Genomic DNA, 20,997 nt, shown 5'->3' with positions numbered 1-20,997 from the left:
TGACCTCAACAATCTTGTTTAAGAAAACCATGTCCTTCTGGTCTGCATATTACAACTTCCACCTCCTACACCAACACGTATAATTCTCTGACAGTATAAGCCTACAGGCTTCAGAAGAATCTGCAGCTAAGACGACAATGGTTTCCCTTCGTTTCAAATATGCACCAGTCTCAAATGAATGTATTCAACAGTCAAAGCACATTTGTTTTGATGACTCATGATGACGCAGAAAAAAGAAGGACCAACATATATTCATATATCATGTAACCAAAATCGTATAATGTAGTGTGATTTTAGCAAAGGAAAATAATGTACGAGGGAAATTGTGCCCTCGGAGTAGTTCGCCATTATTATAAACAAGCTTTACTAATCATGAAGAATTGAAAATTTAGTAATACGTCATAATTGCAAATATGTGCTATGATTTCTTGTTGAAACTGTTTTATGCTTAGCTTAAATTTAGTAAAGGCTTTGGCCTAGTCGCCTGGTCTCAAATTCAACTGCATGGTTTTCACTTGCACTAACAAAATATATTATTTCACTTTAAAGGTTGTATTTTTCCAGTAGAAATGACTAATACACTTATCTCCAAGGTTTCGTGCTAGGCCGGTCTCATCCCCTTTGATACAAGGTCAGTCTCTGCAGGTGCGGACAATAAAAGCACAGATAAAGAAATACTTGGCAAACCTTGTTGCAACTTGTGTTCAAAGGCTCCAAGGACAATGTATGCATAAATGAGTACTAGGAGAAAGACACTATTCATTGGTCAAATTGAAGCCACCCTATGAACCCTCCAATGGAAGATCCTGCAGAATTTGGAATGTTTCTTCCTTAAACCCACCGGACAAAGAGAAGTCAGCCATTTTCCTTGATGCCATCTTTGAAGCCAAAAGCCAGACGCCATCTTGGACGACATCTTGATGCCCTTTTCTCTATTCCAGAGAAAGAGACTTTAAGAATTCTCACCCTAGAGACTTTAACTTTAAATTGCCCCGTCTTGCCCATGCAGTAACTTTGCCCCATTCTCCTTGCTGTTGCAAGGAAACTTGCCCTTAACTTTGCCCTTCAATTCTGCCACATGCTGATCGAACCGGTACCTGAAGGACAAAGACTTTCCTTGTATGCTGATTGTATTTGGTAATTATGAAAGGATAATTGTATTATGCATTGTGTTTTTCCTTTTAGGTACCAACTGCTCTTTGGATAGGGCCAAGCTAGAAGTTTTCCAAATTTGTGTTGACTAAATTCGTTTTGCATGAAGCCCCACATGCCAATGCTAATTAGAGGTTAGTCGAGGTATGCACTTGACGCACCATGTTGAATTGAAATCTTGTCATGCTGACCGATGTATGCAATTAGTCAAATTCAATTACTCATATTAGTGATTTGCATTGCCGTAACCGAGTGTATTATAATTCAGATTTTGCGTAGATTGCGTTTCTTCCGCCGTTATGGACAGCTAGTAATGTTTGTATACATATATCATTTGATTTTGAGACTCATATATATTGTTTTAGCTTTGTTAATATAGGGAAATAAACTCATTAACTTTTAATAAACTGGTGTGGTTATTCATGACTGAAAGGTCATGTTGCGTCAAAATAACGACTGTTATTGATTCCTAATGTGTTATTCTGACCTAGAAATAGAGTATTGGATATCGATTACAATAGTTATTGATTATTGGTTTAAACGATTTGACTATTCTAGGATGAGGAGAGACCAACTCGGCTAAAAGGTTCACCGACCTCCAACGTGTCCAGGTACAGGTAATTGATAAGGGCTGGACGCATTATCACTCATTACCCTCTGACCACGACTAGATTGCTCCACACCTTGAAAGGTAGTTGGACGTGAACAACTTTAAATGTAATAGAGCACACTTTCAATATATTTGAACTTTCCACACACAGCATATGTAGAACACCCACCACAGGAGCACTGGGGTGTGACATCACCCCAAAGATCAACCTGGCAGCTACCTGGAAATACTGATAAAAGGGGAAGGGAGGTGTAGCATAAAGTAAGTCACGGAGTAAAAGATACCTGCAGTTAGTATGATTGGTCGAAATGTTTAGAATTCAGCCAACTAGCTGTAAAGTGTCAGCTGAGAAACGAGAACAAAACAAAAATGCGTTGCAGATGGCCAGACACATTTATATGCATGTCTGTGACTAGTAATTTCATATAAGAAGGGCCACTACCTTGCATAGAAAAGAATGAATACTATTTTTGAAGAATTGAGATTCTTGAAAGGCAGAATACTTCCAATATCTGTGCATGGTGGGGCAAGGTTTCAGTGGATGATGTCACTTGAAACCATCAGAATTATTTCAATGCCATCCTAATGTTGTGAAATTTAAGTTCAGTTTTGAGACCAATAATCAGAACTACAAAACATGGGAGGAGGTGAAAAGAAACTGTGTTAAACTATGTCACTTGAGTAAATTATATTTAGGCTGGACTTGCGCCCTAACCCCATCTCTCTGTGTCCCTGTGCTCTCTCTCTCTCTCTCTCTTGTGTATAGGATCTTGGGATGCCTTCCATTGTTCATCACATATCTTTGGGCTTCTCATATTGGTTCACATATTCCATCCTGTCTGGGAGATTCCGCCAGATCTCTCCGTCTATAGCTCCACCTACACTATGGTCTTCCTCTGCAGCATCATTTCTCGACATATCCACCTCCTTTTCTGTTGATTTCTTTCGTTATCTCCCTAAGCACAGTTTATGCTCTGATTGCTCTCTATTTTTCTTCCACCTAGTCTCTCTCATTCCTCTCTTTCCTTTTCTTTTCTTTATAGACTTTATGTGCTGTGTCCCACTCTTGATCAAATATGTTGAGGTCCCTCACATCATGTAAAAAATGTGAATGTGCTGAGAGTTTTTGTCAGCTGACAATCACATCAGTACTCAACGTTTCTCCCTCTGCTTCCATTTCCCCCCATCTTCCATATCCTCTACAAACACGTCACGCAGTGGCAAAACTGCTTTCTCATTCATTTTCAGCTATAATATGTTATTAAACAATATTATTTAAAATTGTTCCCTTCATTATATGCAAAACAAATGATCTATTCACGTAATAAATTATAATTAATTTCTTGGTTTGATGACCAGAATGTTTAACGTTTTCAATTCACATGTAGTTTGTGAAAGGTTTCATTTTTATAATTCAAAAGATCCACTAGATACACAATTAAGTAGCCGGACTCTCCCTGAATTTGAGGAATTCAGATCATTCCCTTATTTCAGGCTGCACCAAGCAGATTGTAAAAAAAAAATTCAGTTGAACGAAATGTGTGGGAAAACATTTGAATTCTGTGATCAAAACTATTACATAATCTGAATCCTTCAGTGAAAAAACAGCCCAGACTGAAATAATTCAAGAAGGAGTTAAAGACAACCCTAAAAAAACAGGTATTTGAGTTTTGAGAAAATCCCACACATTGACCATCTCCTGTTTCTGAAGGGACCAAGACCCGTGATCATTATCTGAGACCAAAGACCAAACTCATTCTTCAAGTCCATGGCAGATTGAGAGAGTTTGGACATAACTGCTGTCAGATCGTTCATCAACGCTTCACTTTGACTCTATCTAGTTAAACCTGACATTTTAAGCACTACAAACTGGCTGGTGCTTTACTAAACACCTACAATTATTTAATAAAATAACTACATTTTCTTGGAACAACACCTATAGCTGTAACTCTAGGCCTTGGCTTATGGAAGGAGGCCATCTTTTGCCATGCGGAGGGAGCTACAGCTCGTAATGCACCGGATTTAGCATTGAAAACAATCTTTGAAGACCCTACCCAATGAGGCCTGCAGTTTAGTTGAAACAATAGCATGAACATGTGGACCACGTCATTATAAGTTTGTCTACTACAACAAGTGTGCTTTTTTTCAAAATAGGGAAATGCTTTGTCTAAATGTCATTTAACTGTATGCTCCGGTAATGTGCCTGTGTTTCAGATATACAGCCACATTCATCATGGTACTTGCATGTCTTAGTAATGGCTTTTCTCGTTTTTGGTACTCAAGACAAAAAAGCACACCCATATCCAATTGGCTGTTGATAACGCGTCCAGCCCTTATAAATTACCTGTACCTGGACACGTTGGAGGTCGGTGAATCTTTTAACCGAGTCGGGCTCTCCTCATTCTCAATAGTTGAGTCACTCAAATCAATAATCAATAACTGTTGTAATCGATAATCAATACTCAATTAATAGATCAATATAACACATCAGAAATCAATAACAGTTGATATTTCTGCGCACCATGACCTTTCAGTCATGAATAACCACACCAGTTTATTAAAAGTTAGTGAATTTATTTCCTTATATTAACAAAGCTAGCACGATATATATGTGTCTCAAAACCAATTGATATATGTATATGAACATTACTAGCTGTCCATAACGGCGGAAGAAACGCAATCTACGTAAAATCTGAATAATGATACACTCTGTTATAGCAATGCAAATCACCAATGTGACTAACTGTATTTGACTAATTGCATACATTCGGTCAGCATAACAAGATTTCAATTCTTCATGGTACATTGAATGAATACCTCGACTAACCTCTAATTAGCATTGGCATGTGGGACTTCATGCAAAACGAATTTAGTCAACACAAATTTGGAAAAGTTCTAGCTAGGATCCTCTCAAAATAGCAGTTGGTACCTAAAAGGAAAAAAAAAACACAATGCATAATACATTTATCCTTTCATATTTACCAAATACAATCAGCATTCAAGAAAAGTCTTCATCCTTCAGGTACCGGTTGATCAGCATGGGGCAAATTTCAAAGGGGCAAAGTTAAGGGCAAGCTTCCTTGCAACGGCAAGGAGAATAGGGCAAAGTTACTGCATGGGCAAGACGGGGCAAATCAAAGTTAAAGTCTCTAGGGTGAGAATTCTTAAAGTCTCTTTCTCTCAGATAGAGAAAAGGGCATCAGGGTGTCGTCCAAAATGGAGTCTGGCATCAGGCTTCAAACTGGCATCGAGGAAAATGGCTGACTTCTCTTTGTCCGGTGGGTTTAAGTAAGAAACATTCCAAATTCTGTAGGGTCTTCCATTGGAGGGTTCATAGGTTGGCTTCAAATTGTCCAATCAAAATTGTCTTTTACTAGCGCCCATTTATGCACACACTGTCCTTGGCGCCTTGGAACACAAATTGTATCATGGTTTGCCAATTATTTTACTATCTGTACCTTCATTGTCCGCACCTGCAGAGACTGACCTTGTATCAAAGGGGATGTAACCGGCCTAGCACGAAACCTTGGAGATAAGTGTACCAGCCAGTTTCTACTGGAAAAATACAACTTCAAGCAAGAATATATTTCATTAATTCAAGGAAAAAAGAATCACGCAGTTAGAATTTGAAACCAAGCAACTAGGCCAAAGCCTGTACTAAATTTAAGCTAAGCAAAACAGTTTTCAAACAAGAAATCATGGCATACATTTGCGATTATGACGGATTAATACATTTTTTTAATACTTCATGATTAATAAAGCTCGTTTATAATGATGGCGAACTACCCCGAGGGCACAATTTCCCTCGTACATTATTTCTTTTACTTAAAATCACATTTCGCTATATATGTCGGTTACACAGTGTACATGAATATATGTCGAACCCTCTTTTTCTGCGTCATCAATCCCTCCTCTGATGACTAATTATGTCATCACATCAAATCTACCCACAAATTTTATTCCATTAAAATTCTGTATAGTAATTTGGCACTTCAGTCAATTCCCTTTTTCTTTTAGTCCCTTTTGACTTCTCCCTATAAATTTCCACCATTTTGTTCTCTATTTTCTCTTCTCTTTTTCTTTTGTTCCTGGCTTTTAACATTTTGAAAGCTTTCCATATTCCCCAAGAACCTAATAGACAAATTAATATTATTAATATTCCCTTTACTATTTTTAGTAACAATCCGTTCCAAACGTTGCTGAGCCAATTTCCCACAGAAGCAAATCCTTTTCCAATTTTCTCCCAAACTCCGGGTTCTTTCAATTCCTTTAAATCTACACTTTCTCTAGTTAAATTTGTAAGCATTGTTCTAATTTTTCCACTGTTGTCGGGTATATAGGTACAACAGTGACGCGTGCCAAGCATTTTGCAAACGCCGCCATCCTTTGCTAAAAGAATGTCTAAGGCAAGCCGATTTTGAAGAGTCATAGCTCTTTCTGCAGCGAGTTCAGCATCCATCAGGATTATAGCTCCCGAAAACTTTGTCAACATGTTATCCACAATAGTAGACAACTTTCGTATTTTGATTGAATTCAATATGACTCCTACTGAAGGAATCATAGCTCCAAATATATCTCCTACCACACCAGCAGCTGTCTCCCTTTTCTGAACACGATGTGATTCAGACAGCCTTGGAAATTTCTTTAAGTCATCTAACTGGTAAACCTTTGGGAACAATATTCCCAAATAACACCTCCCATACCATCCTTTAGGAAGACGATAATAGGCGTTGAGTCCACAAATATAATATACTCCAGGAATAACTGGGTCTTGTCCATTCAGCATGAACGTCCACTTTTGTTGAAATGCGTATGTGTGTTTACATTCACTCGTTCCCACAAAAACTGTGTCATAATATGATGGAAATCTATGTATACAAAATCTTCCCACATGCAATGTATCTAAGGCTATTTTCCCTTGTGTCTTTATTGCGGCAAAAGCATAATTATCTACAGACGTCCTTTCGTGCAACTCCTTCTCTAATTTCTCCTTCATTTCGTTCTTTCTGTCGTCAGTGCGGTCTAAAAATTCTATTTCTATTGGTGAAAGCAAGCATGTAAGGTTCTCCCTATGTGCGTGAGCTGTGTGGAAAGGGGACATTGGTTCGAAAAATTCCCTCATTAATTTGGCAGACCAATCTCTAGCTATCTTACTTAGGTGCCCTATTATGGGGACATATGCAAATGTAACATCGTAATTAGTATAGAAATAATGAATGTCTTTTTTAGCATAAAATCTGAAAGCTACTATACTACATGTAATTCCATACGTAAGAGGCATGCTGTGATACGTTACCCCCTCCACTACTGAGGTAGGTATTTGTGTACACACATAACAATCTTTCGCATCCATGGTCTCAACATACTCACTCAGTAAGCGATAGAAAACGTTAGATGAAAGTTCCTTCTTATCATGCAAGTGTCTCTCGTCTTGCTCGAGTCTCTTCAGAGCTGTTAGTTCAGTAACGATAATAGGTTTAGAAGTAGAAGCATCATTCGTCTCACTCTCGCCTTTACCATGCATTCCAAGAACTATTGCTACAATTATTAGTACGCATGCGATCAGTAAGCCTATACACATGTATTTACAACACTTCATTTTACGCCCCTGTGTAGTGAAGCTAGTCATGATCTGTATAGAATCAGAAAGCTGAAGACACTTTATCAAAGCGTATTTGCAGGTTTTTTTTTTTTTTTTTTTTTTTAAAGTTGCAGGTATTTACAAAGCTGAACGAGTTCAATGTTCACACAGTTTCTTTAGCAGCTTAGTCTCTTATCGTTTAGCAGCGTTGTCTCAAAATCGGTTTCAAAGTCAATCAAGTTAGCAATGTCTTAGCCGGTTGAAAAGTCAATCAGGTTAGCAATGTCAAGTTAGCAATGTCTTAGCCGGTAAAAGAAAATCAATCAAGTGATCAATGGTTTCAATCAACAGAGTCCATAAAGTTTTTATTTCCAAAATGAAGTTCTGCCTCTTCGTTCTCAAGGCTGAGGGATACGAATTCGTCTGACCAATCGTTATTGGCTACGTATGCCCACTCCGGACCGGAATACCTCCTGCTCGGTATCCTTTTTCTTTTCAGTTTTGCATCTCTCTTTGATTCTTTCTCACTGGTACTTTCCTCTTTGGCCAAGTCCTTTTCTTCACTTGATGTTGGAACCACGACAGACACTTCCTTTCTTTTCTCTTTCACTCTTGGCCCTTCACTGTCGTTCAACGTTTCTCTAGTTCTCAGTTTCACTGGTGATATACTTGGTCTTCTTTTTGCACTAGGTCCACTTGATGGGCCTGCGATCTCTTCTGAAGAAGTTTGAGCAGTTTCGTTCTGTTCTGCCTTGTCCTCTCCTTCTGGGGAGTCAATCAGGTTTTCCTTTTCTTTTTCTTTACCGTCTGCTTCTGGGAAAGCCCTCCTCTGATCAGGCTCTCCTGCTTCTTCACCTCTTTCGAGCCCTTTGTCACCGTTACTTTCTTCAGGCTCTTTGTCACTTTCAGCTGCTTCAGGCTCTTTGTTACCTTCAGCTGCTTCGTCGCTGTCTGAGGCTCCTCCTTGGTCTTCCCCAAGTGAATCGGTTGCTTCGTCCTCAGAGAATATTTCTCCCTCCTCTATTTCTGCCTGTTCGCTTCTAGTTCTGTTTTGCTCTGCCTCAGCGCTCGGCACTTTGTTATCAGGTACTGGCAGTTTCAGTGCTTCAACTTCCTCATCTGTGGGACACAACACCCTCTTTGTGTGACTGGCGTGAATCCAGTTGGGAACTCCCGCACACTTCACAGCGGTGGTAGTCGTCAAAATCACTTGGAAAGGTCCTTTCCAACAGGGTTCCAAACACGACTTCCTCACGTGCTTCTTTATCACGACTCAGTCACCTGCTTTCAGGGTGTGTCCTGGACCTTGGATCGGTGGCAAGGTGGTTGCCTCCGCCTGGTGAGAGAAAGATCGAACCACATCAGCTAGACCTTTGCAGTAGTCTAACACCATATCATCTGTAATATTCAAAAGCGCATTTGCAGGAACTGCTGGAAGTCTCATAGCTCTGCCCATGAGAATCTCGTGTGGGGACAATCCAGTCTTTCTGTCAGGGGTGTTTCTCATTGACATTAGTACCAAAGGCAATGCGTCAGGCCATTTCAAATTTGTCGATGCACATATTTTCGCCATTCTCGATTTCAATGTGCCATTCATTTGCTCCACTAGACCTGATGCTTCAGGGCGGTAGCTACAATGCAGCTTTTGCTCAATGTTCAGTGCTGCACAAAGCAATTTATTACTTCATTATTGAAGTGACTTCCCCTATCTGATTCTAAAGAGATCGGGAATCCGAAACGTGGTATTAACTCTCTCAAGAGTAGTTTTGCAACTGTGAGACTGTCGTTTCTGCGTGTAGGGTATGCTTCAATCCAGTGACTAAAAATGCACACAATCACCAACACATACTTCAAGCCTCCATGCACAGGCATCTCAATGAAGTCCATTTGCATCCTGCTGAATGGACCCCCTGCTCTTCCAATGTGGCTCAAATTTACTACTGTTCCCTTCCCTGCGTTCATCTGTTGGCAAATGACGCAGCGGTGGCAAACTGCTTCAGCAACTTGACGGAATTTGGGGTTAAACCAATCAGTTTTAAATAACCTAATCATGGCATCCCTCCCAAGATGAGCTTGTCCATGGAAAAATCTGGCTATCTGTGTCAAAAGGCTATTTGGAAGAACGAATTTCCCTTCACTTGAAACCCATAATTCATCTAGTCTGTTTACACATTGTGATTTAGTCCACGAGAGTTTTTCATCCTCACTGACACCATTCTGTAGGGATTTCAATTTGTCCATTGTATCTATAACTTTTAGAGCAAATATTTCGCTTTGTTCAAGTTCTGGTTCACTTATCAAATTCCATTCATCCCTGAGCAATATACAGTTCAATGCGCAAAACCTTGCGACTTGATCCGCATATCCATTTCCTAGGGAAACATAGGCCCTCATTCTGACCTTGGCGGTCGGCGGAGAGGCGGCGGTCGGACCGCGAACAGACCGGCGGTATTAAAAATGGCATTCTGACCGCGGCGGTCACCGCCGCGACCAACCGCCACTTCCCCACTCCGACAGCCACGGTGGTCATGACCGACGGGCTGGAGTCTGCGCACTCCGGTCCGGCGGTCGACCCAAGACCGCCAACGGTATCATGACCCTGCTCACCGCCGCGGTTTCTGGTGTTCGGGAACCGCCATGCGAACCATGGCGGTAGGCACTATCGGGGCCAGGGAATTCCTTCCCTGGCACTGATAGGGGTCTCCCCCACCCCCCACTGCCCCCCCGAGTCCTCCCCCCACACCCTCCACCCCCCTGCCACCCCCCAGAGGTGGTACGAACCCCCTCCCCACCCCCACCCCGACATGCACATACACGCCCCCCGACATGCACACACCCCCAACATGCACATATACACACCCCCTACACACACACATACACAACGGGGACACATACCCGCACACATACATGCCGACATGCGCACCCGCCGAACTACACACATTGCCCATAGGCACAGCAGCACTCCCCGCCCGCATGCACGCACTCACACACCCCCTCTACACACTCACACGCACACCCCCATGCACGCACACATCACACAACACCCCCCCACCCCCTCCCCTCACGGACGATCAACTTACCTTGTGCGTTGGTCCTCCGGGAGGTGACAGGAGCCATGGGGAGGTGACCGCCAACAGAAGACCGCCAACAGAAGACCGCCACACAGAAATGTGGGTCGTAATTCTGTGGGCGGTGTTCTGCTGGCGTTGCGGTGGAGGTTGACCAGTCTCCACTTTCCCGCCGACCGCCAGTGTGGCTGCTGGCGGTTTTCCGGCGGAACGCTCCCAGCGGTCAGAATGCGCACAGCGGCATACCGCCGCGGTCGGCGGTCTTCACCGCGGCGGTAACTCAGCGGTCTTGCGAAAAGACCGCCAAGGTCAGAATGACCCCCATAGTCTTGTCCCTTCGAGTGTGCACTGCACTTCACCACTGCTACTTCCCCTGGTAACTGAGTGGCATGTAACAATTCTCTTATTCTTTCACCATTTTTCACTGGTGATCCTGAAGAGGTCATGAAGCCTCTCTGTGACCACAATTGTCCAAAATCATGCACTATTCCAAACCCGTATTGGCTGTCAGTGTAAATGGTAACTTTCATTAGTGCAGAAAGTTGGCATGCTCTAGTAAGAGCTACCAATTCTGCTACTTGTGCAGAGTAAACCCCTTGAAGCCAAGAGGCTTCCAGAACACCTGTTACAGTACATACAGCATACCCTGCTTTCAATACACCCAGTGCATCTCTTAAACATGAACCATCAACAAAAATGATTTGATCATTTTCTTCTAATTTGGTATCTTTGATATCAGGCCTTGGTTTGGTGCAAAATTCAGTCACCTGAAGACAGTCGTGCTCGATGTCTTCAGCGTTCTCAATTTCAGCATTTTCACTGGGAAACAATGTTGCTGGATTCAACGTAGTGCACCTTTTCAGCTGCACATTAGGTGATCCCAGAATTATTGTTTCGTACCTTGTGAGTCTAGCACCAGTCATGTGCTGTGTTCGGGAACGTGTCAAAAGTATCTCGACTGAGTGAGAGACCATGACTGTTAATGGGTGTCCCATCACTATTCCTTCACTCTGAGTGAGGCTGATACCAACTGCTGCTACGGCGCGCAAACACCCTGGCAGTGCTGCTGCGACCGGATCCAAAGTAGCTGAAAAATACGCTACTGGTCTGTTTATGCCACCATGGGCTTGGGTCAAGACAGACAAGGAACATGCATCACGTTCATGACAAAACAATGTGAAAGGCTTTGTGTAATCAGGCATACCTAAAGCTGGAGCCCTGCACATGCATTCTTTCAATTCAATAAAAGCATCCATCTCATCTCCTTTCAGCTCAATTTCATCCAATGCATCCTTCTGGGTCAGTTTCAGTAAAGGTTTTGCTAGAGTTGAGAAGTTGGGAATCCATTGGCGACAGTAGCTCACCATCCCCAAAAACTTCCTCACCTCCCTCCTCGTCTTTGGTGGACTCATTTGAAGTACACTTGTTATCCTTTCCTTCATTATTCTCCGTGACCCTTTCTCTATTTGATGACCCAAATATTTCACTTTCTTCTGACAGAACTGCAATTTTGAAGGAGACACCTTGTGTCCATTCCTTCCCAAATGGTTCAATAGGGCAATGGTGTCGGCTGTGCAGTCACTTTCTGTCTTGGATGCAATCAGTAAGTCATCAATGTACTGTACTAGGGTTGACTCGAATGGCAATTCTAACGCTTCCAAGTCTTTCTTTAGAATCTGATTGAAAATTGACGGTGACTCCGAAAACCCTTGAGGAATTCGACACCAACTGTAAACTCTGTCTAAGAATTTGAAACAAAAGAGAAATTGGCTGTCCTCATGAAGAGGCACCGAAAAGAATGCTTGTGACAAGTCGATGACTGAGAACCACTCGGCATCGCAAGGGACTTGAAACATTATCACAGCTGGATTTGGTACTACAGGGCAGCATTTAATTATGATGTCATTTATTTTCCTCAAGTCCTGCACAATTCGGACCTTTCCACTTGGCTTTATTAGTCCCATGATTGGTGAATTACATGGACTGCTTAACACTTCTTTCAGTACTCCCTGTTTTACAAACTCGTCAATGAGTTGGGCGACTTTCATGAGGGTGTCTTGTGCCATGTGGTATTGTGGGGTCTGGGGAAAGGTTACATTGGGTTTTACGGTCACTTTCACTGGTTCCACTCCTTTCACCAATCCCACCTCTTTTCCTGTCATATCCCACACTTCTTTTCCGACTGTTTCCCGTAATTCAGCTGGAATATCTGCTTCAGTGATCATCGGAAAAAGGGTAATCAGAGGATATTCTTCATCCCTCTCATCCCCTTCTACACTGTCCTCTTCTTGCTCGTCTGAATTCTAATTCCATCGTTCGAACACATAATCGAACATCCCAATTTGCACAATAGGTCTCTCCCTAACAGTGATATCGGGCTTGAGTCACATACCACAAAATTATGTGACCCTTGACAGTTACCAATTCTGACTTGTACTGGATCTGTGATTGGGTTCGTCAGGTACCTGTTTGCTACTCCCACTACTTGAACTGTTCTCCCTGAAAGTGGCAGATTTGGTACTTCAATGCTCCTAACAGTGCAACGTGTAGCTCCTGTGTCAACCAAGAATGAAACACGATGGCCATAACTCTTCCCTCCACCTACGGGCCCTTTTGATCAACTTCCAAGGATGCTGCAAGCACACAATTTCCCTCCTCATCTGAACTTTCACTCTCCCATGCATCGTTTATTCCATTCTCACTGTGTAACGGGAACTGATGTACTGTGTCATTTTGATTCATTCCTTGACCCGTGACCTGTTGAGGAAGCATTGCTTGCTGCTGATTCATTGGTGCTAAGGGTATTTGCATTTGCTGATTAGGTACCATAGGAAACTGCTGTTGCATTGGCTGCAATTGTGTCATTTGCACACGAGGCATTTGCACCTGTTGCGGTTGCATGGGTTGTAGACCCTGCATCTGGTTCATATTGTTTTGAAAATTTGGATTCGGACCTCTCAGTTTCGGTCCTCTCATAGTCTGAAATGCATTGACATCATTGTTTTGCTGACCTACACCTTCCTGCACCATCATTGGGCACTCCCGTTTCCAATGCCCGACAATTCCGCACGTGTGACATGGCATCACCTTCTTCATTGCCTGTATACCATTTGGAATCATAACGGTATTCAAATCTGGACCATTATTCACAAAACCTCCTCGACCTCTGCCTCTCATCTGTGGCTGAAACATAACATTTCCCTGTTGCTGCTGCTGCGGCATCTGTTGTTGAAACCCTTGCAAACCTTGTAAACCTGTCTGAGCTGCTCTGAGCTGCATCACCATCACCTTTTCCTTCAATCTTTTCTGCTTTGTCTCAATCTCATCACTGCAGTATTTTGCATAATTCAACACTTCATCGATCGACTTTGACTGCCAACAAATCAAATGCGATTTAATCATCTGGCTAATTTCGGGTCTCAGCCCTTCCACAAACCTGAACACAAAATGGAGCATGTCTTTTGGTTCAATCGTTTCCGTGCCACTGTAATTTTTAAATGCTTTCAACAACCTCTCATAATACGCGTGTATAGATTCTTTAACCTCTTGAGCGGTCCTGTCAATCCTTTGCCAATCCACATTTTTCGACGCAACCTTGGTTTTCAAGTGCTCGATCACCTTGTGGTACAAACTCATTACCATAGGTGATGGCGCACCTGTGTCCCTATCTCTCTCTGGTTCACTCGTCGGCCAACCTACAGCCCTTTTACAATCTTCCCACAAATCAGCCGGAACCACAATTTCAAATAAGGTATTCAGGTCTTCCCAGAGACACTTCGCGAGTTTCACAAATCTATCCGTTTGTTGATACCACTCTATCGGCTTCTCTCTCAATTTGGGAAAGTCATCCGTAAAGGATTGAATATCGCACCTGTGCCATGGTACATGCACAAGTTTTCCCCCTGCTGTCTCTCTCATTGGTAACATGGTTATCAGATTGTCATTCTGTTGTTTTTTCTCACTTCGTTCTGAAGTGTTTTCCTTCTTTTTATCCTTTTTCTTGACCCACCTGCTTTCCCACTTGTCTAAACATCTCCAAACCTGTGCACTCTGCAGTATCTCTTTAAGGTGTGTTTTCATCCCTGCGGATCTCATGTGTTCAAAATCTTTTGTCTCAAAGTCTAACCTGTAACTTCTGCTCAGGTGTTTGGTCTTACCTATATCGATCTCGTTTCTGTCTGCAATTTCTTGTAACTTCTTATGTATGTTGCTCACTTCTCTTGTAATCCTAGGGCACATGTATCTTAGTTCTTCCTCTGTGTATGATTCTAATCTGTTCAAACCCATTGTTCCCTCTACCAGTTCGTCTGCCTCCATACCCAACCTTATTTTATTCAGGTATTCTTCTCCCTTCCCGCTTGATGTACTCTGTGGGGAGTTCAGGCTGTTGAACCATTGTGTCAACTGTTGCGCGTTCAGTCCCATCAATGTAGCAGTTACATCAACTGCCATCGACGGTTTCTGTAATGTTTCAGTCTGTGAGGTTAACAGTACTAATAGTGGTGGATGTGACCTTACCACGGTTGACGGAGCACAAATTGGAATTGGACTAAACTCCGACAAGGACCCACATCCATTTGGCAGTGCCGCTATCGGAGTTGTCTCTGGAGTGGTTTCTATGCATCTTCTCCCTGTCCCATTCTGTATCATTAACCCTTGGTCGCTAGTGCTTGAATTTGCCTGTATGTACAGTGGTACTGGTGGACCTACAGTGATAGGTAGAGATATTGCATCTGGATTCTGTCTGTTCCCCGAATTCTGTGGCATGTTAATCCCCACATTGTGGTTCATCATTGCTGGCATACCTAACTGGCTTTCTACCACTCGCACTTCTGGTGTCTGCTTTTGGGGTATCGAGAACTGTGTTGATTCAGCTTGAATCAATGTCGGTCTCTGATAGTTTTGTCCTCCCTGCACCATTGAATCGGAAGTCATTCCCACATTATGCTCATCGCAATAGTGCCTTTGAACCTGTGGCTGATAGTTATCAGCAGGTTTCAATGTTGGCACGTCTGGGTACATCCTCTGAACCCGTGGTATTCGTGGTGAGAAAGGCATGTCAGAACTGCTCGGCCTCTGAGATCTTCTCAAATTTGGCGTCACATTACCCTGTATTGGTTCTGGAGGGGCAGTACTAATGCTTGAGCCTTTTTCGCTTTCCACATATGGTGGTGGGCGATCATTCAGTAATTGTATAATGAACTCCTCATCATCTGACTCGTCTCCCCTTTTCGAGTTTCTATTGCTCTCTCCTTCCCTGGACTGACTCCTGTTTGTCTTACAGGTGGCTTTCCTTCCTTCCGTCTCCTCTTCCTCGGCAATCGCTGGAAACAATTTAATTCCCTGCAATACGTCTGATCTCCAAACCTTTTGTGTGCTGTCCCATCTAGCATCCGCTAGGGTCTTTTCTACTTTCCTTATTCTTGTCTCAAATTTCTTTTGTTGTTGATTTCTAGCTATTAGCTCCCAAATTGCCAATGCCTCAAACTGTGCTGGCCTTGGGGGTACTTTCATGTCGTATAGCGCAAACCTCAGATTTTCTAAAACCCTTAGGTTAAACGACCCGTGGATAGGGAACGCTACACTTCCATGTTTTTCTGTTAATTTGCACCATTGCTTTAGCCAAAGACACGGCGCTACACCCTTTTCTTCAATGACGATGTAAGCTGGTGTACCCTCAGGCGGTGTTTCTTCTCCTACATTTGCTTTAATATAAACATCTCCCCTCATGGCACTCTTAAATGCTTTGAAAAATGTAATCCTTCCGTCTTTTATTTTTCTGACAATATGTAATCAATAAGTGACTTTAATTCCCGGAATACTCTTCGCTTGCCTTTCCCCTTCCAATTGCGCTTCACGGACTGCGTCCAATCCGTGCGCGACCCTTCTCACCAACCGACCTATCCCAGCGCGGCTCCTAGTGACGTCACACTCACACACTGCGGCTGACAAAGTCCTGCGGCTTGTCCTCTTTTCATTCGGCTTCACTCATAAACTAATTTCTGCAATATAACGCGAGCACTTAACCAAAAGAATAAAACAGATCTGTCGGTTTACTACAGGAAGGGTAACACAACCGCTTCAGAAGCCTTAGGGATTTTTCACTAGCCTCTGCAGTTATTCCATCTTTCTCGGTTTCCCACTTTCGCAAGCAAAATTTGACCCGCAAACTTTACTCTCAACTGATCAATGAACTATTCTAGTGCACTTTAGAATTCGTCAAATCTCAAAGTCGAAGTTTTCTTTCACTCTGCAACATTCATACCGACTTGTTGACCACGCCCGATCAACCTATTAAACCGACCAGATCACAACATCAAACAAGTGTCACATACACTTTTCAACATACTCCGGAGTCTCTTGACCTCGCAGGGCCCGTCTCAACATCAACAACCACGTGGACAATTTTTCTGCTCAAAGCGCCACACACATGTGAAGTTCGACGACTTCCCTACTCTCACACCTTTGGAGTAACACTCCTCTAATATCTTTTAACCCCCCTTAAAATCCTCACAAACTTCTCAATTAATCTGCGGCGATAAGCTGTGCAAGCGCTAAACCCTAACTTCACTCATACCATCACTAGAAACGCTGAGACCGTTCTCATACCTGCATGTTCCTCATTCGCAAGCTCCGAGATCCCAGGAAAGTAATCGGGGACTTAGGGCATCATCATCTCTCCAACTTGTTTTATCAAAGAAAATTCTAACCTGACTCTGTCTATTGTTCGGATGGGGTCCCAAAGGGCTAAACCATCAATCTCTGCTACCATCTACTGATAACGCGTCCAGCCCTTATAAATTACCTGTACCTGGACACGTTGGAGGTCGGTGAATCTTTTAACCGAGTCGGGCTCTCCTCATTCTCAATAGTCGAGTCACTCAAATCAATAATCAATAACTGTTGTAATCGATAATCAATACTCAATTAATAGATCAATATAACACATCAGAAATCAATAACAGTTGATATTTCTGCGCACCATGACCTTTCAGTCATGAATAACCACACCAGTTTATTAAAAGTTAGTGAATTTATTTCCTTATATTAACAAAGCTAGCACGATATATATGTGTCTCAAAACCAATTGATATATGTATATGAACATTACTAGCTGTCCATAACGGCGGAAGAAACGCAATCTACGTAAAATCTGAATAATGATACACTCTGTTATAGCAATGCAAATCACCAATGTGACTAACTGTATTTGACTAATTGCATACATTCGGTCAGCATAACAAGATTTCAATTCTTCATGGTACATTGAATGAATACCTCGACTAACCTCTAATTAGCATTGGCATGTGGGACTTCATGCAAAACGAATTTAGTCAACACAAATTTGGAAAAGTTCTAGCTAGGATCCTATCAAAATAGCAGTTGGTACCTAAAAGGAAAAAAAAAACACAATGCATAATACATTTATCCTTTCATATTTACCAAATACAATCAGCATTCAAGAAAAGTCTTCGTCCTTCAGGTACCGGTTGATCAGCATGGGGCAAATTTCAAAGGGGCAAAGTTAAGGGCAAGCTTCCTTGCAACGGCAAGGAGAATAGGGCAAAGTTACTGCATGGGCAAGACGGGGCAAATCAAAGTTAAAGTCTCTAGGGTGAGAATTCTTAAAGTCTCTTTCTCTCAGATAGAGAAAAGGGCATCAGGGTGTCGTCCAAAATGGAGTCTGGCATCAGGCTTCAAACTGGCATCGAGGAAAATGGCTGACTTCTCTTTGTCCGGTGGGTTTAAGTAAGAAACATTCCAAATTCTGTAGGGTCTTCCATTGGAGGGTTCATAGGTTGGCTTCAAATTGTCCAATCAAAATTGTCTTTTACTAGCGCCCATTTATGCATACACTGTCCTTGGCGCCTTGGAACACAAATTGTATCATGGTTTGACAATTATTTTACTATCTGTACCTTCATTGTCCGCACCTGCAGAGACTGACCTTGTATCAAAGGGGATGTAACCGGCCTAGCACGAAACCTTGGAGATAAGTGTACCAGCCAGTTTCTACTGGAAAAATACAACTTCAAGCAGGAATATATTTAATTAATTCAAGGAAAAAAGAATCACGCAGTTAGAATTTGAAACCAAGCAACTAGGCCAAAGCCTGTACTAAATTTAAGCTAAGCAAAACAGTTTTCAAACAAGAAATCATGGCATACATTTGCGATTATGACGGATTAATACATTTTTTTAATACTTCATGATTAATAAAGCTCGTTTATAATGATGGCGAACTACCCCGAGGGCACAATTTCCCTCGTACATTATTTCTTTTACTTAAAATCACACTTCAATATATATGTCGGTTACACAGTGTACATGAATATATGTCGAACCCTCTTTTTCTGCGTCATCACTGTCATCCTAGTTAAAGATTTAAAAAACTGTTAGGACTGATAATTCGTAAATCATAGTCATGGGTTCGTGAAATTAAAGGTCATAGATGTTTTCCTATATAAAAAAGCTCATCGTTTTCCAAATATCGGCTTTTAAGCATATACCTTCACGGCTTCGGCTTACTAACAGGTAAAGACTAAAACGTGGTTTTATCTGTGCCCTTTTCTCCACACAGAATTTTCTATGAGATTAATCAACGATTTTTTTTTTATAAGATCATGCAGAGGGTTACATGTGTAACTGTATATGTATAATCTACACGCATCAGCAAAATTCCCTCCAGGTCACCTTCTGTGGATTATATATTCTTGACATTGTATATTTGTATCACCAGAAATTTAAAATTATGGGTGTCTTAATTTTTTGTTTACACATTTATAATATGTCCGTAGGGAAGCAAGATGAGCTGAAGAAAAATGGAAGATCAAATATCTAACCTGGATAACCTCCTCCCCTTTCTAAAGACAGTACATCAGTGCCAGCAGACTGCGAAATGAACAACCATATATTAAAGTAGATCTAAAGATTGCATGCCCAATTTATCCCTTCACATTACAAGCCTGATTATGAGTCGGGGGAGGAAGCCCCTGGTTTGCATAATGCTCTCCTCAGTCACAAGAGGTCTGGAGTCCCCACACCCAAACTTACCAGACCGATTTTACCAGACAGAAATGCCAGCCAGTAAAATTGAGTGCAAGCCTCCAACTGACCCCACCTCAGGCATCAGTGAGCATGAAGGCTCCCTCTGCCACAGACACTCTTGCTGAACCCCAACCTGCCATCCTAACCCACAGTAATCCTAGCCACTAGTGCACATTGTGATAAATTGGCTATTTTTGAAATAAGATTGAACATATTTACTTGCGCTTCCTCCTGGCCAGCTCTGTGGCTAGGATGGAGGCTGTGATGTCGGTAGAGGACATGTCTTCGACAGCCCTGCTCAGCTCGTTCCCTCCGCTAGGTCTGCCTACTTTTCACACTGTTTATGGCAAGGTGAAATCTTGATCTGATGACCTACTGAAACCGGATATTTTTATGAAATTTCAGGACCGGCTTTTCCCTCCCAGTTTAGAACTGGTCAATATTTCTTTATCCACTGCTTCTGTACCCAGTCCTTGGAAGCATGCTGAAGTAATCCTGCTTCTCAAGAAATCATCTCTAGATGCTTCTAAGCCAGTAAGCTTTTGTCCTATTTCCCTCCTCCCTTTTACTGCAAAGGTTACGGAGCAATATGGCAATGGCATCCTAACCAGCTTCTTAGAGGATAACTGCATCATGGACACCTCTCAAAATGGCTTTTGCCTTGTGCGTAGCACAGAATCTGCACTCCTGGAAGTTTCTAAGTACCCACATTGTGCTCTGGATTAAAGAAGATCAGCCTTGATTCAACTCAACCTAAGTGCCGCGTTTGATACGGAGTGTCATCAAATCTTACTTGTTCATCTGAAGAATATTGCCATAGAAGGTGCTGACCTCTCCTGGTTTGATTCCTTTCTTTCAGAGTGCTCTTTTCCGGTCATCTCCCCTCCGTTCAGCTCTCAACCTCATGTGCCCACTATGGTGTCCCTCAGGATTAGTCTGTAAGCCGTGCATTGTTATATATATTCAGCCTTTAGCTCAGGTGGTGAAATCCCTAGAGATTACACTGATATGTTATGCAGATGATACACAGCTTGTACTTTCTATATCAAACAATCCACTGCAAGACAGAACCAAGTTGCAAAAGGTATACTTGTGGTGGCAGAATGGATGTTGAACAAATGTTTACGTCTTGATGCCAATAAGAACAAGATTCTTCTACTTGGCACACAAACTGCTTCCTGGGATGACCACTGGTGGCCCCCTTCCCTCGGGCCTCGCTCCAAACCCATGTCTTGTATTAAAAATCTTCGAGTTCTAATGGATAATACTCTGACCTTTGAGGCCCAAGGCAAATCGGTGGCTGCTACATGTTTTGGTCTCATATCATACCTCGAACCATTTTTGTGCTTTTTTGATTCTCCCGCACACCAAATATTCATCCAGTTGCTTATATCCCGCTTGGATTACTCCAATATTCTCTACCTGGGTGACAATACGCCTGTCACAAAGAAACTGCAGCTTGCTCAAAATGCAGCTGCTAGGCTGGTTTCCTCCCTCCCAAATTCATGCTCTGCCTCCAGTTTTCTGCTCATGCTACA

The 20,997-nt window shown here is 42.3% G+C and overlaps 1 protein-coding gene across 5 annotated transcripts in view; it reads right to left on the bottom strand.

Moving 5' to 3' along the window:
* Positions 1 to 20,997, bottom strand: part of TRPC4 (transient receptor potential cation channel subfamily C member 4) — a 1,361,777-nt gene that overhangs the window by 549,667 nt on the left and 791,113 nt on the right. The gene's annotated exons all lie outside the window — the stretch shown is intronic.

Source organism: Pleurodeles waltl, chromosome 8 (assembly GCF_031143425.1).
Source record: "Pleurodeles waltl isolate 20211129_DDA chromosome 8, aPleWal1.hap1.20221129, whole genome shotgun sequence".
In the NCBI taxonomy this organism is placed as follows: Eukaryota; Metazoa; Chordata; class Amphibia; order Caudata; family Salamandridae; genus Pleurodeles; species Pleurodeles waltl.
This window is presented reverse-complemented; position numbering and strand designations above follow the sequence as displayed.